Consider the following 18962-nt stretch of genomic DNA (forward strand, 5'->3'; position numbering starts at 1 on the left):
TTCTCGCTCCCAGTTTGGGACTTGAGGGACAACTGTCATTAGACTGCTAAATCCCTTACCACGTATTTTCTTTCCAGCTTCCAAAATTTTGTTCCTGTCGTCTCCTTTTTCAATTTATTAGTTCTTGCTGATTTATACTGTGGGAGGCAGAATAATGGCCCCCTAAAATGTCCACGTCTCAATCCCCAGAACCTAGAAGTACGTTACCTTACATGGAGAAAAGGGACTTTGTGGATGTGATTAAGGTTAAGGGTCTTGAGATGAGGAGATGATTCTGGATTGTTCAGGTGAGCCCAGTCTAATCACGTGGAGCCCTGAAAGCAGAAAACCTTTCCCAGCTGTCGTCAGAGAAAGAGATGCGATGCGATGACAGAAGGAGGGCCAGAGAGATGCTGCCTTGCTGGAGGGAGGGGCCACAAGCCAAGGAGTTTAGGTGCCTTCTGGAAAAGACAGGGAAATGGATTCTTCCCTAGAGCTTCCAGAAAGTTCTTCCAGGGGTCAGCCCCATGGCCGAGTGGTTAAGTTTGCATGCTCTACTTTGGCGGCCCAGGGTTTGCTGGTTTGGATCCTGGGCAGGGACCTACACACTGCTCATCAAGCCATGCTGTGGTGGCATCCCACATAGAAGAACTAGAATGACCTACAACTAGGATATAAAACTATGTACTGGGGCTTTGGGGAGAAAAAAAAAGAGGAAGATTGGCAACAGATGTTAGCTCAGGACCAATCTTCCTCAAAAAGAAAAGAAAAGAAAGTTCTTCCTAGAGCAGCCCTTGCAACACCTTGATTTTAGCCCAGAGAGACCTGTGGTGGATTTCTGACATATAGTCTGTATGATAATAAATTTGTTTGGTCTTGAGCAACTAAGTTTGTGGTAATTTGTTAGGGCAGCAGCAAAAAACTAATGTGCATACTGGAAAGATCCCCTCGCTTCCTTTGATTGGGGTTTCAGGACACAGAGAAGTTAAAGGTGCATTCAGTCCCCCACCTTTAACCAGAAATCTCCACTTGGAGCTGCTTTTGTCTCCACCTCTTCATGAAGTGTTCTTATCCAGGTTACTGTCAACTTCTGTGTCGCTAAACCCACCCTCGTTTTCGTTGCCTGTTTGGCATCTGTGAAGCTAGCTGTCCACTGTCTCCCTCCTCCTTGGGATGCTCTTCTCTTGCTTCCTGCGACTGCATGCACATGGCTTTCATGCCATCTTTATGCTGATGTCTCTATATTCTATCACCAGGCAACAGCCTCCCATCGTGAGCTCCAGACTCTTGGTACCAAATTCTCACTTGACATCTTCACTTGGACATCTCATGCGCTTTCAAGCAGAATTCACATTTCTCACCACATCTCTTCCATCCCCTGAGCCTTCCCATCATCCATGCGTTTATCCGACCCAGAAACCTCAGGTTCACCTCGATTCCCTTCTTCCTTTAACCTATCAGCAAGTTCCGTCTCCTAAATATATCTACAGGCATCTACTTCCCCCATCTATGAGGCCTGAGTTGGTCCAGGCCGCTGCCACACTCCCTCCATCATCACCATGTCCACACTGCTACCTGTCCACTCTGGCCCGGCTGCCATTGATTCTTCCCAAGACATCTTTGAAATGTCAATTACATCAGAACTCTTCCCTCACTTAAAAGCCTCCGAAAGCTTCCCAATCTCATCCAGAATGAACCCCACTCTCCTCACCATGGCCCACAAGGCTTACATATCTACTGGGTTCCTGTCTCTCCCCCTTGCCCCTGTTACTCTTCCCATCCACCATGTCACTCTCCCCATCACCATGTCACTCTCTTGATCACCTCATCACTCTCCCCATCATCCCTGTCACTCTCCCCATCATTGTATCACTCTCCTCATCACCATGTCACTCTCCCCATCACTGTATCACTCTCCCCATCACTGTATCACTCTCCTCATCACCATGTCACTCTCCCCATCACCATGTCACTCTCCTGATCACCTCATCACTCTCCCCATCATCCCTGTCACTCTCCCCATCACTGTATCACTCTCCTCATCACTATGTCACTCTCCCCATCACCCCTGTCATTTTCTCCATCACTCATGTCACCCTCTCCATCATTCACTCTGCTCTAGCCACACTGACCTGATATTTCCTCGCACTCCCCACACTCTAGCCTGCCCCTGAGCATTCACACTCTCTGTTCTCTGTGCCTGGAATGCTCCTGCCCCCACCTTGCCCAGCTCCTTCTCATTCTTTAGGTTTCTGATGAAACATCCCTACCTTTCCTCTTCACTTTATGCCAAGGGAGCGTCTCCCCCATCATCCCTCTGGTTGTATCTTTAACTTGGGTTTCGAACATCTATGAACATATTTGTTTATTTGTGTCCTTGTGTTTTGTTCAGATCTCCCATTCAGCGTCAGCCCCGTGAGAGCAGAGATGTTATTTTCACCGTCCAGTCTCTAGTGCCGGTCCACTGAGGGAGCTCAATGAAATTTGTGGAATGAATTAATGATAGAATGAATGAATGAATGAACACACTGGACACTTAGTATGTGCCAGGTGCTTTCATGTGCACCAAATATTTCATCTTCACAAGAACCCTATGAAGTCGTCACAGCTGGGCTGCGTTTCCCAGTTTCTCCTGCAGTTAGCTGTTCTGGCCAATGCACGTGGGAGAAGTGAAGTAGGCCACTTCCAGCTTTGGCTCATCAAAACCTACATGCAATCCCTGTTCTCTTCTTCATCTGTCAGCGGCTGTAGAGGATCCAGCAGTGGACTCTGAGGCCTGAGGTGATGACAGAGTCACAGGTGGGAGGAGCCTGGGTCCCCGAAAGACTAACTGGAGCAGGGTCTCCCCCACACCCCAACCCCCTCTAGACCTTGCATAAGCAGGACATAAGGCTCTATCGTCAAGTCATTGCGATCTCTAGGCTTATTTGTTACAAAAGCTAGCCTCACCTTAATTAATACATCAAAGCACGATGTGTAGGTGGCTGGTGAGCAACACTGTGGGTGACACTTTTGCTGACAAGTTTTCATCCAATGCAGATGTATTCTTGCATCCTCCCACAACAGAAACCAAGGGCACGGTGCTCACACCTCTATCACAGCACACTGCGCTGCGTGGAATAGTTGGAGCGTATGTGTCCTGTCCTCACTAGGCTGCAAGCTCCTCCAGAGGGGTGCCGGCTCGTGTTTATCTCTGTGGCCTCAACATCCAGGAGGCTTCGGGGAAAGTTTACTGAATCCACAAATGAGTGAACCAGTTGCCTGCACCCGTCATTGCCTCTCTGTCCTTATAAGTGCCGAGAAAATCAACTTTAATTTTACAGAGGCCCGAAGAGAAGAAATGACTTCCCCAGGGTCAGAGAGAAGCAGGATGCAACAGAGTCAGCATGACGCAGGGCTTCTAAACGTGGTAATTGGCTATTGGGAGTAATCCTGGCGACTTCCAGAGGCTGGAGAATGGCTGAGAGGGGTGGGGGTGGGGGGTGTCTCCTCTAAGCCCCCAAGGTGACCCCACCAGACCTCACTGCCCACTGCCCCCCTTCCAGTAGGAAAGAATCACTTCAGAGCTTTCCCAGCCAGCACTGCCTGGCTCCCACAGCCTGGTGTCCACATCACTCAGTATTTTTAGCTACACTACCTGGCACCTGTGGTCATTGTCTCTGCCCAGCCTGGCGGTGTCTCCTCCCCAGGCCTTAAAGGGCCAGCACCCACCAGCTGGAAAGGAGACCAGCTCCTGCAAATGCAAGCCACCATACTCCCAGGGCGGGAGGCAGAGGGGCAGCCCCCAGGGGGTAGGGGGGCCCTAAAGTTGGAGGTGGGAGATGGAGGGCGGGGAGGAGAGCAGGATCCCATGGGTGCCTGACTCTTAGGACTGCACCTGTCTATTCTGGGGTTTCTCAAATGCTGGTTTGTTCAAGCTGCTCACCTGGCAGGACTGGTTAAAATCCCACGCCCACCCATCTAAGACCTGAGGCTGCAGAGGCCCCAGGGGGTGCTGGGAGTGTGCATTTTTTTAAAAAAGATTTTATTCTTCCTTTTTCTCCCTAAAGCTCCCCGGTACATAGTTGTGTAATTTTAGTTGTGGGTCTTTCTAGTTGTGGCATGTGGGACGCCACCTCAGCATGGCCTGATGAGCGGTGCCATGTCCGAGAAACCCTGGGCCTCCGAAGCGGAGTGTGCGAACTCAACCAGTCGGCCATGGGGCTGGCCCCCAAGAGTGTGTATTTTTTAACAGTCGACTCAGATGATTCTGATGTCCTATCTCCCCATGTTATAGTCATTCATTCACTCATTCATGCGTTCATTCATTCATTCAACAGGCATCTTGAGCTCCTATGAAAATAATGACTCTCTTGGGAGTCCATTGCTCTGGGGTTCAGGAGCACTTCTACACCTATCGTCCCACTGAGTCTCCTAACTTGGCCCTGTCTTGCTTCGAGCCCTTTGCACTGCTCACCCCACCGCCTCTGGATCAAGTCCTTGGCTCAGCAGTCAAGGTCCTTGCCATCTGCCCCTGCCGTCCCTGCCTCGGCTCTACCATCCACACACAGTTTCTTTTTCATGCCACCAAGCCTTTGCTCCTGCCATCCCCGCTGCCTGTAGTGCCTTTTCCTCAACTTCACGCCCAACCTGGGAGAAGATCTCACTCTAAAACAGACCCGCAGGGTCTGCTAGGGCTCCTGTGGGCAGAAGGGCTCAGTCTTTCCTCCTGACAACCTGAGCACAGTACACCCACGCCCATCAAGGTGCCATCACTCTGCCAAATGCATCTGTCTGCCTGTCTGTCTCTCCTGGCAGTTGTGACCCTGTGAGGGCTGGGCCCGGGGCCCCAGCCCCCAGCTCAGGCCCTGGCACTCCGTGGGTGCTCAGTCACTGCTTGTGCAATGATGACCCCACAACCATGGCAGGGAGCATCCTCCCATTTCACAGATGAGGAGACAGAGGCCCACAGAGGGAAAATTACAGACCCAGGAAACAGAGACATTCAGAGAGGAACCTGGCCTGGGCTGCAGGAGACCACCCCCCCGCCCTCCTGCAAGGGGCCTGGAGGGGCACCTGGGTTGTCCCTGCGCCTGCCCTTCCCCCAACCCGAGGCAGTGCCGACTCAGGCGATGATGGAGGCGTGGGCGGGCTGTGCTGGAGCAGAGGTCACCCTGTCTCCCCGGCGGATTTCCCATCTACTCCCAGAGCCTGCGGTCACAGCTTGGGTAATGTATTTGGCTGGAGCCTGGGTTTCCCTGCTGGTGGGGATGGGGAGAGCTGACAAAAGGGACAATGGTCCTAGGACATGCACCCTCACCCAGGCACAGTGCACAGCCCCTCTCCCACACACGTTCATAGAACTCACATCCATTCCCACAAACGTGTATGCACACTCACACACACTCACCCCCAAATGCCCAATCACAGTCACACGAAACTCCATTTCCCCAGCTCCCCACTCTCTCCCTTTTCTCTCTCTCTCTCTCACACACACACACACACATATAGACACACACACACATGCTCCAGCATATACACATTCAGACATTTTCACTTATTAATTCAACAAAGACTGAACACTATTAGGTGCCAGTGCAGGGAGGAAAAGTGGCTCTCAGCTCGGGGTGGAGCAGGGGCTTCCTGGAGGGCTTCCCAGAGGAGGAGGCATTGCAGCTAGGCCTGGATGGAGGGGAAGCAGGGGAAGGGAACTTTGGGCAGTGAATATAGGGGAGCAGGGCAAGGTGAGGTGGGTGGGGTCGGCCCAATCAAGCAGGCCTTGAAAGCTCAGCTGGGTGTCAAATTCATCCTGTGGGAGCTGGGAGCTATGGAGGGCTCTGAGCAGGGGGGACTTGACCATAATGGGAGAGGGCAAGAAGGGCACTGTGGGGCCAGGATGAGAGAGACAGGCAGGAGGCTGTGGTGACAACCAGGTGAGAGAGCTGAGAGTCAGACACAGGGAGGCGGCAGTGGGTGCTAGGCAGGGAACAGATAGAGAGACTCAGACACAGGTCTCCCAGGCCCCAAGGGGCCCCAAGTCTGAGCCGTGCGCCCTTGCCCTGCCCACCCGCTGCCCACCCATGGGCACTGACCTCTGTAGTGGGACCTCTTCCAGCAACTCCTCCTCCTCCTCCCTGTGAAAGCAGACGAAGCAGAAGGCTGGCACATCTTCTGTTCCACAGCCCAGGGGCCAGGCTGGAGGCAGCTCCAGGACAGCGCAGGCGTGGCCGGTGGCAGCCTCAGCAACATCGTCCCTGGGCTGGGCAGGGGTCCCTGAGCCAGAGCACTCCAGGGTCAGCAGCCTGTTGGCCTCAGGGCCCCGCGCCTGCCTACCTGCCACCTGTGCCTTTTCCCTCAGGTTACCCGTCGCCTTGGTGGGTGGAAGAGCCTGTGGCTCTGTCTGCTGGGGACTGTCCTGACCCACAGGGCTTCCAGCCACAGGACTGGGCCTTGGAAGCAGCTGCCAGCCCCCGGGACTCAGAGGTGGCTCGCTGGTGGACAACGGTCCAGCAGGGCCCCTCGCTGCCCCTTGTGGAGCCCTAGGCCCCTCTGCTGCCAACTCTACTGCTGCCTGTCAGAGGCAAGACTGGGAGGACAGGCTCGCAGATGCCCTGTCCATGTGTTCATCTGTCTGTCCAGGCGTCCGCTCCTCCTGTCCAGCTAGCACGGCAACGCAGGTGGTTCCCCTGAGAAAGTTAGTTCTCCTCCACTGGGGTGTGTGGCATGGGTGGCCTCCAGGAGGGAGGGTCGGGACCTGAAGCTGAAAGGTGAATGAGGACCAGGTGAGGCTGGCACCGCACCCACACTGTCCCTGAGAAAAGTTCTTGCCCCTGGAGCCCTGGCTCCAGCGCTGGCTCCGACTGGAGATCGCTCCCTCTGCTCCCTGCTCCCTCCGACTCCAGTGGCTGCTCTGGCAGACTGGCTTGGCTGTGGGTATTAATAGCTCCACATTCATGCTGAGAAGCTGAGAGGTTAACTCCTTCCCTGCCAGAGCTGAGAGGCTGGCCGGTGGGTGGCCACAGGGAGCAGAGGGAAGGGCGGTGCCTCAGTTCCGCCCCTGCCTGAGCCTGACCTGCCTCCGCAGGACCCTCAGATGCCACCTCCTGACTGTGTGTCTCTGTGCAGCACTTGGCACCTGGATCTCGGTCAGAGTACCCAGGCCACCTGAACCTGCCATGTGCACTTCCAGGGAGCCAGGTGGGACTGGGGGCTCAGGGCAGTGCCCTTGGGACAGGCAGGGCTCTGAGCTCGAGGGAGCACCCCCAGGATTCCTCCACTCACACATCTACCCTTCAACTCACTGAGTGCCCCCACATTCCCTTAACAAACAGTTACCATCCCAGACTGTGGGTCCAGTTCCGTTGCTGGCTTCCTGTGGGATCCACCCCAGATGAACTGTACGCAGCCTCTGTGGGACCCAGAGATGGACCACACGCAGCCCCTGGTGTGTTCTGCTGAGGAGTGCAGGAAGAGGGTAGGAGTGACAGAATCTGAGTAGAACTTGTTTGCTTGAAAAATGTGTTTTGAGCACCTGCTACATGTCAGGCACTGTGCTGGGCACTGGGCACACAGCAGTGGAGAGGGCAGATGATATTCCTGTCTCGGTGGGCTTGCAGGTCATGGTGGGAGGCCAACAGGGCTGTTGCACTGCTCTCATGGTGCCAGTGTGTGAATTAGGAAAAGGTGCTCCCTCCAGGCAGCTGCAGCTCTGAGCACTAGCTTATAGTTTCAGCCCCACTTACCTCCTCTGCAATTTACAACATGCACGACTATTCACAGTGACCCTGGAAGCATCAACAAATAAAGGAAAAATGAATTCAGATTGTGAAAAGTGCTATGAAAAAATAAAACAGCGAGATGTGAGAGAGGCTGATGGGGAGGTGGTTTGATAGGATGTTCAGGAAAGAACTCCCAAGGAGGTGACAGTGAGCTGTGGCTAGCAGGAGGAGGGGGAGCCAGTCAGAAGATCTGGGGGGGATGGTCTAGGAAGAGGGATTGGCAGGTGCAAAGGCCCAGAGGCAAGAACTGGCACATTTGAGGAAGGGAGTGAGGAGCAGAGGAGAAAGTCTTTAAGATGAGTCTTAGAGAAAGCATAGAGTTTTCCAGGGGGCTCAAGAGGTGGGGCATCACCAGCAGAGAGAACAGAGTATATACAAAGGCCCAGAGGCATGAAAGGATAGATGGTGCCCTGCAAGGCAGGAAGAAGATGGAGGCGACCTGGTCAGAGGTGCGGGAGTTGCTCCTTCCAGGGCTCTCACGGGGAAGGATGAGTCGGGGGAGGATGGAAGTGGGAATTTGGGTCAGCTGAGGGGCTGAGGAGGTGGGTGGAGGACAGAGAAACTTGGAAGGAAACATCTAAATTTGTTGAACTGAATTATTCTGGTTGGAAAGACAGATCTGGGCCTCCTTGGCCAAGAAAATGTAGGGGCCAGGGACACGGCTCCCATGTACAGTTGTTTAGGCTGCTCGCACTGCACAGGGCATCTTGGCAGATGGTGAGTAGGGGTTGATATCCAGCCCCACCTCTGCTCTGCCAAGCCTTGCACCTTAAGAACTGCAAGAACCTGGGGGTTGGTGTCGCCTCTTTCTAATTGGTTCACCCAAAATGTTGCCTTTTTCTTATTGGTCAGCCTGAAAAGTGCCTTTCTAAAATTAGTCCACCTAAAGGGTTGCCTTTTTCTAATTGTTCTCTTCAGAGGGCATGCTTGCATCTAATTGGTCCACCCAGAAGGGAGCCTCTTTTGAATTGGTTCTATCCAAAATGGGTAACTTTTTTTCTGATTCGTACAAAGGCACCCCGTAGGCTGGGCTGGGAGGAATGACCTAGGGGTCCCAGGTTCTGATGGGGGCTATGGACCTGCTGTGTTCCTCTCTGGAACCACAGAGCTAGAGGCTTAGCTGGAGGCCAGTGAATTTGAGCCCTACCCTGCACAGAGGAGGGAATGAGCCCCGAAAGGGGCTGACTCCTCTGAGACCACCAGTGATACATGGCCAGAGTTGAGTGCTCTTTTTTTTTTTTTTTTTTTTTTTTGGCTAGAGGAAGATTTGCCCTGAGCTAACATCCATGCCAATCTTCCTCTATTTTGTATGTGGGTTGCCTCTACAGCATGGCTGATGAGTGGTGTAGGTCTGTGCCTGGGATCAAACCCAGGAACCCAGGCAGCCAAAGCAGAGGGCATGAACCCACCATGGGGTTGGCCCTGAGCCAGGTGCTCTTGACTCTCAGCTCAGCGTTCTGGCCTCCCTGCTCCCGTGTCAGCTGGGGTTGCTTGCCTTGGAGACTCAGTGTCTCTTTGAGGAAAGGACGGGAAATGAGAGGGGACAAGAGGAAGAGTAGAGATTCAGGGAGGAGGAGGGGAGGGAAGGGCAGCTCAGACTATGGCTCCCCAGGGTGGGAGTCAGAAGAGGTCAGGGAGCCCCAGGCCTCCAGGTGCCCCTTCCCCCCTCCCTGGGGCCTGTGGTGTTGTCATTTGCCGATGTTAATTATTCATGATGCTGGTGCTCTGCCTGGTTTTAATGCACTCTGATGGCGTTCTCTAGCTAATGGGGAAAATCAATAGGTTTTAATTCTCAGTGGCTGTGAAGCCCTGTCTGTCTCCTGCTTGGGTGGCTGGGCTGGCAGTGGGAGTGGAGGCTCAGACCCAGTTTGCAGCGGCCTGAGACTACCTTCCCCTCTCCCAGCCCGACCCTCTTCTGTCTCCAGCCAGAGGAGAGAAGACTAGAGTTGCCAGGCAGCTCCAAACTCTGCTGCAAGTGTCTAGGAGGGTCTGAGCCCTTAAATCTGAGCCATTTGCCCCGTCTCCAAGAGAGATGGTGGCCCCTCCTGGCCCCTTCTGTCCCCTGTGCCAGACCTAGGGGCCAGAAACGCACCAGCAGGGCCAGCCCCACCATCTTTTGGTGGCTGGAGTCAGGCCTGCAGCCCTTGGCCCTGGTGTTTTGGGGCCTGGGCGAGCCTTCCCTTGCCTAGCACTCAGGGTCAGCTCCATCATCCTCCTGGGCTCAGGCCCGGCTCACAGACCTGTCTCGGGCAAGAGGAGAATCTGGCCCAGGCCTCACATGCTTGAAGAGCCTTAAGTGTAAACATTCTGATCACATTCATTCTGAATGTGCAGTTACACATTCAGGCATGACAATTTCTCTGATGGGATTGAGACCCAGACCATTCATGGGACATTAAGAGCGTGTTCCATCTCCAACCACATCCTCCCTCTAGACCTCCCAGGGGGTACCCCTGGGTCAATGGCTTTTATGAATCCCATCATTATCTTGTGAAGGGAATAACTATATTGCATTGTACTTGTGTGTATGTGTTCAAAGTGTTACTTAGGGGAAGAGTAAACATTTAAGATACACCACGATCTTCATAATGCTGTTCTTCACATTTTTTAATGTTTCCAGAATGCAATGAGCCCCCAGAAAAGGAAGAGGCTTGAGATGTCTCCACTTTGGAGAGGCACTGCCTGCTTCCCCGAGAACCCAGCCTTTCCCGATGGACCCAGGGCCCATGCCTGCCTGGCTGGAAATGCTTGGACCATCCACAGGGGCTGTCTGCTGGGTTCCTAGCCTAATGCCGTGGCTCTCTGGAACCCAGGAACCAGAACGTGGAGAATGGTAACTGCCAGGCCTCACCTGTCCTAGCCACCCAGACCTCTGTGGACATTTCCCCACACCCTCTTATTTTCCATTTTGGATTCAGATGTGCAGAAGGCGGAGTTCTTGGCATGTTGCTATTCTTGGTCTGCACCGGGCCCCTCCCTTGTTTTAATTCATTTCTCAATTCCTCTTTACCCTCATGGATGGTAGGCAGGAAAAGCTGCCCAGGTTTACTCTAAATTCCTACCTTGTGGGATTGTAGGGAAAACCATGTAAGCCAAAGTGTCCAAAGGTGTCCCCTTTGGCACGCCTGAGCATGGCTGGTGTTTTTCAAAGTCCTTCACTAAAGACCTGAATGGTCCTCTGGGATAGAACCCACATTTCTCATAGTCTGAGGGGGATGCACATACGAACACAGCCAGCTCTCATTTCCACTTCAAGTTCAGTCATCACTGGCTGCACACTCCAGGCCACGTGCTGTGTAGTGCATGTGGGGCCCAGACAGGCCCAGAGAGAAACAGTCCTACCTGTGGGGGATTCTCAGCCCAGTGAGTTGGGTGGGAGATGGCCCGTCTCTCTCTATTAATTAGGGTGCAGCTAAGCTGCTGCAACAAAGAGGCCTCACACGACAGTGGCTCAAACAAATCTTCTGACAGGTTAATGAGGAGCATATCCCAAAGTTTCATCTCAGGTTTGCCATGAGGAAAGAGGCTTATGACCAAGTCAGTTCGAAGAGCTCTTCCCTTTTTATAGGAAAGAGAATGGTTAGAGATTCCTTGTTCGGCCAGACACGGGAAAAGAAAAAGTCTGATTCCAGATCCTTAGCACCCTGAGTGACTGACAGCTGCGTGGATTGGAAGCTCGCTTCCTGGAAGAATCTTACTTGAATTAAAGTTTATCAGAGTGTTGCTTAAGCGTTTTGTCAGGAATGCCAGTGTCTTCCCAGAAGGAGCTTGTGAATTATGTCACGTGGAAAAAGTTATGTCTTAAATCAATTTTAGTCCAAGTTTTCTTTATCACAAGGTGGAATTTTCTTTCTCTTCAGCTAACGGTCCAGAGGTAGGTGGTCCTCTTGGTTGAAGCTGGTTTATAAGCATCATATTCATGTTTTTGTAGTCCTTGAGAAGGAGGAAAGATGGAATGATGCAGAAATGGCATTCCTCACTTCCACGAGTATTCTGTCAGCAAGTAGTCAGGCCCCTAGCTGCAAGGGAGACTGGGAAATTCAGTCTCTCTCTGCAGGCCGTATACATTGCTAAAAACTAGGGCGGGAGGGGGGCGGGTATGACTAAAAGGAAGAAGGGAGAATAGGATACGGTTAGCAGTCACGAAGGCCTAACTCATAGCTAGGGCTCTAAACACTCTGTTCTGCTTCCTACCATGAGCTCTGTTTATTAGTCCAGTTTTCAGTCTTTTTAACTGAGGAAGTGTATGGAGCAGCCCGTCTACGCTGGACCATGAGGACACAGGCGCTAAGACGTAGATTCTACGATGTGCATGAATCTACCAGGAAGAAATTTCCAGTTTCATTAGGAGGGTTTGAGAATGTGTTAATGAAGGTGAAATGAAGAGAAAATGAAGCAATTATTAACTCCAGGGAAAACAATAGGAAAGGAAATATAATTATGGTGTAAGATACGGCTGAGCTGTGAATATTATCTACAAAGGCAGAATAATATAAATACTAAAAATTATTTTAACCAAAAAGAGAATATAACTATACTGGGAGGATTAAGACAGATGTATGCATTTGGGAGATGGGGGCAAGGGTACACGAGAACTAAATTTCCATTTTCCACGTTAGGAAGTAAGACCGAAAACAGAAAAATCTAGAAATAGTTGTATTAGCACGTTATTTAGAATCTTGCCACTTAAAGAATGACCCGTGGACCAGCGGCATCAGCATTACCTGGGGAGCTTATTAGAAATGCAGAATCTTGGAAGCGGCCCCTGACCTGCTGAATCAGACCCTGTGTTTTAACAAGAATCCGTGTGATTCACGTGCTCCTTAAAGTTTGCGAAACCCTGGCTTAGAAAGAGAATGGCAAACAATAGGAAAAGCTAAAAGAGTTGAATTCCTTGCCTTGAGGAAGAGACCTGGAGTACGGAGGGGTGGGGTTAGGGGACTGCTAATTTTTATAAGAGCCCTGTAGATTTCTTTGAATTTTAAATTATGCAGAAAATTTACGTTGCTGGAAAAAAGTTAATCATACACATGATTTAAAATCCCAACGACACAAAATGGAATGCAAAGGCTTCTTCCCACTAGAGACCCCAGGCTCCCCTTTCCCTTGTCAACAGTTTCTAGAGGATCCATTCAGAACGTTTCCTGCACATCCAACCTATGTTAGATTATTGTGTTTATTTTTTATAGATAAGAGTACATACAATGCACTATTCTTCATCTTGCTGTTTTCACTCAACAATATCTTGGAGATTATTCCAAAGAAAGCACATATAGATCTGCTTAATTCGTTTATAGGTTGCTTTGATAGGCTATTACAGAATGGCTCGTATTGTAATTTATTTAACTGCTCCTCTACTGATGGGAAATTAGGTTGTTTCCAGGCTTCTCCTGTTACAGACAATGCTGCAATAAGCATTTTGTAACTTCAGTGTAGTGCGGAGTTCAGGGCCCAGGGCCTGAACACAGAAGGCCTGGAATTGGAGACCTAGGGAAGCTGCTCAGGCCAGTTATTTCATCGTTATGTCCCTCAGTTTTGCAGCTGTGAAATGGGGATAAAGATAACGCTCTCCTCTGACGGTAGTTGGGAGGAATTTGGGCAACAGGTATTTGCTGAGCGCCTACTATGTGCCAGGCACTGTTTTAGACACAAGGGATTCAGGAATGAACAAAACAGATCAATACCCCTGCCCTTATGGAGCTTAAATTCTAGTGGTGAGAGCAGATAATAAACAAGACAAATTAATAAAATATATAATGATAAATGCTATGGAAGTGGAGCAAGGGAGAGAGAGAGAGTGGGAGGTTTGCAATTTTAGATAAGGTGGTTGCAGATAGCCTCACTGATAAAGTGACACTTGAGTGACACAGACCTGAAGGAGGTGAGTGGCAAGTTATGTTAATACTTGGGGGGAAAGCATTCCAGGCGAAGGACAGGGATGGGGAACTCACTGCTTCCCAAGATGGCTGCTGGCAGTGGGAAGGGCTCTCTGTGCCTTCCACCCACTAGCCCAAAGTCTGTCCTTGGGGTCCCATACAAAAGGAGTAGAATCCTCTCCTGTGTCCAGCAGCCCTTCCATCAGATGAGAGATGTCCCCTGGATGGTGAAATCGCCCCAGCTGAGAACCCCTGCCTTGGCAGTGTGTTTTGAATAGGTGGGAAATGGAGGCAGAGACATTAGATAGTTGTTTCCAGAAGTTTGCTTGTGGAGAAGAGAAGAGAAATAAAGCAGTGCCTGAAGAGGGTAAAGGGGAGTTATTTATTATGTTTTTAAGAGGGGAGAACTTTGAAAATGTATAAATATTGATGAAACATCGAACTTTTGAATTTTCTTTGCCATTCTTTGATGTGTGGAAAACAGCCTCTCAGTATGCTTTGATGTGCTGTTCTCTTATTATGAGTGAACGTGGCATCTTTTCATAGGGCTAGGGGAAGTTTTTCTTTAGAGACTGTCTTTTTTATGCTTTTTACCCACTTTTCAATTGGTTCATTGGTCTTTTTCTTATTGATTTTAAGAATTCTATATATTAGGCAGAAGAGTCCTTCACTTGTGATATGAGTTGCAAATATTTTTCCCTAGTTTGTCATTTTTCTTTTGACTCTTGTGGGGCAGAAGAGACATAGGCCCTTGTGTATGTTTCTGACAGGTTGTGCAAATTCGTACAGTTCTTAGGATTGGCAATTTATCATTATCTATTGAAATTACAAATGTGTCTGTCCTTTGACTCAGCAGTCTCACTTCTGGGAATTTATGCTATAGAGCTACTTGACATGGATGAAAATGTGTGTGTGCGTGTGTGTGTGTGTGTGTGTGCGTGTTGGTGATTGTTGCTGTTGACTTTTTTCTCACAAGACTGGAAGTAGCCCAAGAGGCCATCAATAGGGCAGTGACTAAATAAACTATGGTACATGCATAAAATGGAGTATTTTGCTGCTATAAACAAGTGAAGAAAGTTTCTATGCATGTAATGGAAAGATTGCTAGGATACACTGTTAAGTGAAAAAAAGCAACAGGAGGAAGAGTATATTTCGAGTGTCATCTTCTGTGTAAGACATGGGGGAAATGGGAAATATGAAAATATATTTTGTATTTGCATAAAAAAACACTGGGGAAAAATTAAAACGTGATTACCATAAAGGGGTTGGGGTGTGGGGGAAATGGGGAATAGGGATGACAAATGTAACTTTATTTTAGTTTTTAGGTTTTTTTCCCTAAACCAGTGAATTATTTACTCTTTAAAAAGTTAATGGGATGGATCCAGCTGAAAATGGTTGAAAATGTAGAAGAGAAAAGTGGTCAAGAAGGTGGGAGGGGGTGGGATTCAAGGCCCATGTGTAAGCATGGGGATTTGCCTCAGTTTCTCCATCCGGAAAATGAAGGTTCCTAGCACTGACTTTTCTCAAATATAACTCTTTCTCCTTCTTTGAGGCCCAGAGCAGGCTGGGCACAGATGCAGGCCAAGGGAACAGGCCTTGTCCACAATTGGTCCAAGTGCATCCTGGGAGGACAGTCAGTGGTCAGTGGAGGGCCTGAGCCAGTCCCAAGCCTCACAGCGGGAGAGGGAGGCCAGGAGAGGAGAGGCTGCCGGCCCGCAGCCATCACTTTGTGAGTCCACCCACACCCTTCTCCAGCTCCACCAAGCCCACGATGGGGACAGATTGGCTCTAAATTTAGCTGAAAAGCAGCCCCAGAGGGAGCTTTGAGAAGCAAAATGCACAATAGCAGCCATCAGCATGTTAAGCCCCTTGCTTCGCAAAAGAGGAAACTGAGGCTCGGAGAGGCCAGGGAGCTTATTTACCCAGAGCTGCACTGCAAGGTGGGCCTGGCTCCTGCTGGCAAGTGTAGGTTATGGAGTGGTAGCCCCCTTCCCCAATTCGTACATTTAGGTCCTAACCCCAGGACCTCAGAATATCACTGTATTTGGAGATGGTGTCTTTAAACAGGCAATTTAAGGTAAAATGAGGTCATTAGGGTGGTGCCTAATCCAATAGGACTGGGGTTCTTATAGGAAGAGGAGATTAGGACCAGAGACACGCAGAGGGAAGACCATGTGAGGACAGAGAAGGCAGCTATTTATAAGCCAAGGAGAGAGGCCTGCTGACACCTTGATCTCTGATTTCAAGCTTCCCAAATTGTGAGAAACTACATTTCTGTCATTTTAGCCACCTGGGCTGTGGCACTCTGTTGTGGCTGCCTGAGCAGACTAATACAGTGCGTTTCCCATTCATGTCAAACAAGTCTGGAGGCGTCGGTCCAAGATGGCACAGCCATGTCAAGGAGATTCAGGCTCCACTTTCTCTCCCACCTTCTATTTCCAAGGTCATCTCTTGGACCAGGATGGCTACCGGAGCTGCCTTATTCCAGGCAGCAACAAGGAAGAAGGGACAAAGAGCGGGTCCCACCCTTTTAATGCAACTTCCTGGAAGTGCCACGGAGCAGTTTTGCTTACATCTTATTGGCTACCGCTTAGTCACATGGTCATATCTCACTGCAAGGGAGGCTGGGAAAAGTGCCCAGCTAAAAGCAAGGGCTTATTCCTAAGAAGCAAGGGGAGAATGAATGTTGGGGGAGGCAACTAGCCGTCTCTGCCACAGACTGTGACCTCAGCCCGCATACTCAACAGTGCGTGAAGAGCTTTCTTTACTTTTTCCATAACTCAGCGTAATTTCTATTGCAAGCCGGGATGGTACTTCCCCCATACTGTGTGAATGTGTCTAGTTCCTGGGTGGCTTTCGAAGTGCCCAGCTATGGTGGACTGTGTCAGTCCTGAAGTCCTCTGTCCATGCAGGTGTGCCCAAGGCATCAGCCCTCAGCCATCTGCTCCTGGCCTTCAGCTAACACAGGCCGCCTTATTTCTGTCTATGCAGCTCTTTTGGCTTCTTCTGGACCATCCTCAAGGCTTAGGGATGGTTCTGCTGCTCCCGTGTCCGCTGGGAACCAGGGAACTCTGAAGCATTCTTCCCATCTGCCCTTGGCTTCTCAAACCTCTCTGAAGCCTCACTGCTTCCCCCACAAGAAGTAAGGTTGAGGGCCTCGTCTATAGAGACTTCCCAGACGCTCCCTTTTTCTCAGAACCTCTCCTCCACGTCTCTCTTTTTCCCTGCACTTCAGCTGCACCTGAGCTGAAGGCAGCAAGTCCTGTTTTTTGTGTTTATGTTTCTCCAATAAGGACTTAAGCTGTTGGGACGCAAAAGCCAAACTCATGGCTTTTTTCTGCTTTCCACCCTCTCACATTCCTCTCTTGAAATGACAAGCACAGATTTTGGTTTGACAGCAGGGAAGAAAAATGAAATATCAGGAAATTGAAAAGAACATAGGTTAATGTCCCAAAAATATTATCCTGCCATATTTACAATAAACTTTCCTGTGGTAGACCCTGTTTGGCATTCCTCAGTTCCTTCTCTCTTGCTACCGCCACTGTCCAGTCTAGAAAAGCTAATTGTTTCCTTTCCCAGCCTCTCTTACAGCTTAGGGAGGCTGCATTTCTCAGTGCTGATCAATAAGATGGGAGCAGAGGCTGCTCAAGGTTTACAGGAAGGCTTTTACTTTATCCAAAAAAGAGGCCCAGGTGTGACTGGCACCATCTCTTTTCCTCTGCTTCCTACTTAGAATGTGGGCACAATGCCTGGAGCTGCAGCAGCCATCTTGCCACTGTGAAGTCCAGGCTGAGAGAATCACAGAGATGCCACATCACCATTGAGCAACTGAGTCAACACAATATGACTTATTTACTAGTAAGCGAGAAAAATAAATCTGCATTTTCAAGTCTTTGTTACTTGCTGCTGAAAGCATTACCAATGCATATACTATTGCTTTATTTAAAATAGCACAAGTAGGTTTCCCTTTATTGTCACAAACTGTGCCTGGACAGTGACAGGGTCTTGAATTCTGGACTATGTGGATTCAAAACAGTTCCTAACCACCCTCCATCCTGGTCAGTCCAGGCCCAGCCACCAGTTCTATCCTGGTGGACCCTATGCCAGGCTCTGTTTTTCAAAGTGAGTCAGTCATGTGGGTAAGTACATGCTGCTCAGGGGTACTGAGCAGAAAATCCTGGTCCTTCAAGCAGGCTGGAGGATGGAGCTAGTCCACCAACTATTGTCAGCCGTGGGACCCACCGCATCTCTTTGGCCCCTTTCTGGGGAGCAAAGGCCTCATTCACTGAGTGCTAAGGGATATCCAGACCTGTCCACTAGAGGTCATCTACAGGGCGAGTCATGCTATGTTGGGCAGATTCCTGACTGCTCCAAGGGGAGGGGCCAGGCTGAGGTCTCCCTGTCTGTGAGACGAAGTCCCTTTGCTAGTCCTTCCTTTCTGCTCCTCCCTCAACTGAAGTCAACAAGGCCTTGAAATAGAGGGGTGACAGAGTGCAGATATGGTTGGTGTGTGAGGCATGTGTACCATCCGCTTCAAATCAGGTTCCACTCAGCTCAAAAGTGATGGCCCAAGCCAAGCCAACCTTATAAGTCCTAGGACTCTTTCCAGAACAATTCAGGAAGAAAATCTTTCTTTCCTTTAAAGTTATTCCTGAGAAGATGATAGTCCTAGAGTACACCACTAGGAGAGAACCTGGCCAAGAGCAAAGCAAAAGCTAAGAGATAGAGAGATCAAGTCCTGAGGACATGGTAGGAGCCCCTGGATCAGATTGTGCCTGAAGGCCACCTACACCTAGACTTTTAATATACATGAATCAGAAAATATTCCTGTTTTCTTAAAGCCAATTTGAGTTGCTTTTCTCTCACACAAACAAAAAAGGACTGAGAATTTCAATCCATGACATTTAATGTGAGTCATGTAAGCAGCTAGGCTGAGAACTACAACCTAAACTGCGTACTGTCAGATGCACTGCACTGATTGACAAGCGTCCCTGGGAGAATTTTTGTGCTCATAGCTTCCCTTGATGTCTGAGCTCTGCTTGGTCTCTGAGGATTTCCAAGACCATTGGGTTCAGCCCAAAGTACATCGCTCTGCTCTCCACGTTTGTCTGTGCAGTGCATTTGGCACTGAAGTATGTGCCAGCTCATCTGTTGTTGTCCTGAGCTGGTCTTTAAATCTTGGCAAACTTGGGCTGCTCCTCAACTTTTCTGTTTCATGTGAACTCCTCCAGGCCAGGGACTGGCTCTTATTAGTTTCACTTTCCCTGTACAGCTCAGGGATCAGTACACAGATGGAACTTTTGGGTGGCAGCATGGGACAATGGAAGGAACCCTGGCTTTGAGTCCTAGG

The 18962-nt window shown here is 50.0% G+C and overlaps 1 protein-coding gene across 1 annotated transcript in view; it reads right to left on the bottom strand.

Moving 5' to 3' along the window:
- SBK1 (SH3 domain binding kinase 1) overlaps positions 1 to 6884 on the bottom strand; it is a 48161-nt gene extending 41277 nt beyond the window's left edge. Inside the window, exon 1 of the mRNA XM_070484649.1 lies at positions 6051 to 6884. The gene's annotated coding sequence lies outside the window, so the exon portion shown is untranslated. The remainder of the gene's footprint in view (positions 1 to 6050) is intronic.
- Positions 6885 to 18962: the final 12078 nt, after the last annotated feature.

Source organism: Equus asinus, chromosome 14 (assembly GCF_041296235.1).
Source record: "Equus asinus isolate D_3611 breed Donkey chromosome 14, EquAss-T2T_v2, whole genome shotgun sequence".
In the NCBI taxonomy this organism is placed as follows: Eukaryota; Metazoa; Chordata; class Mammalia; order Perissodactyla; family Equidae; genus Equus; species Equus asinus.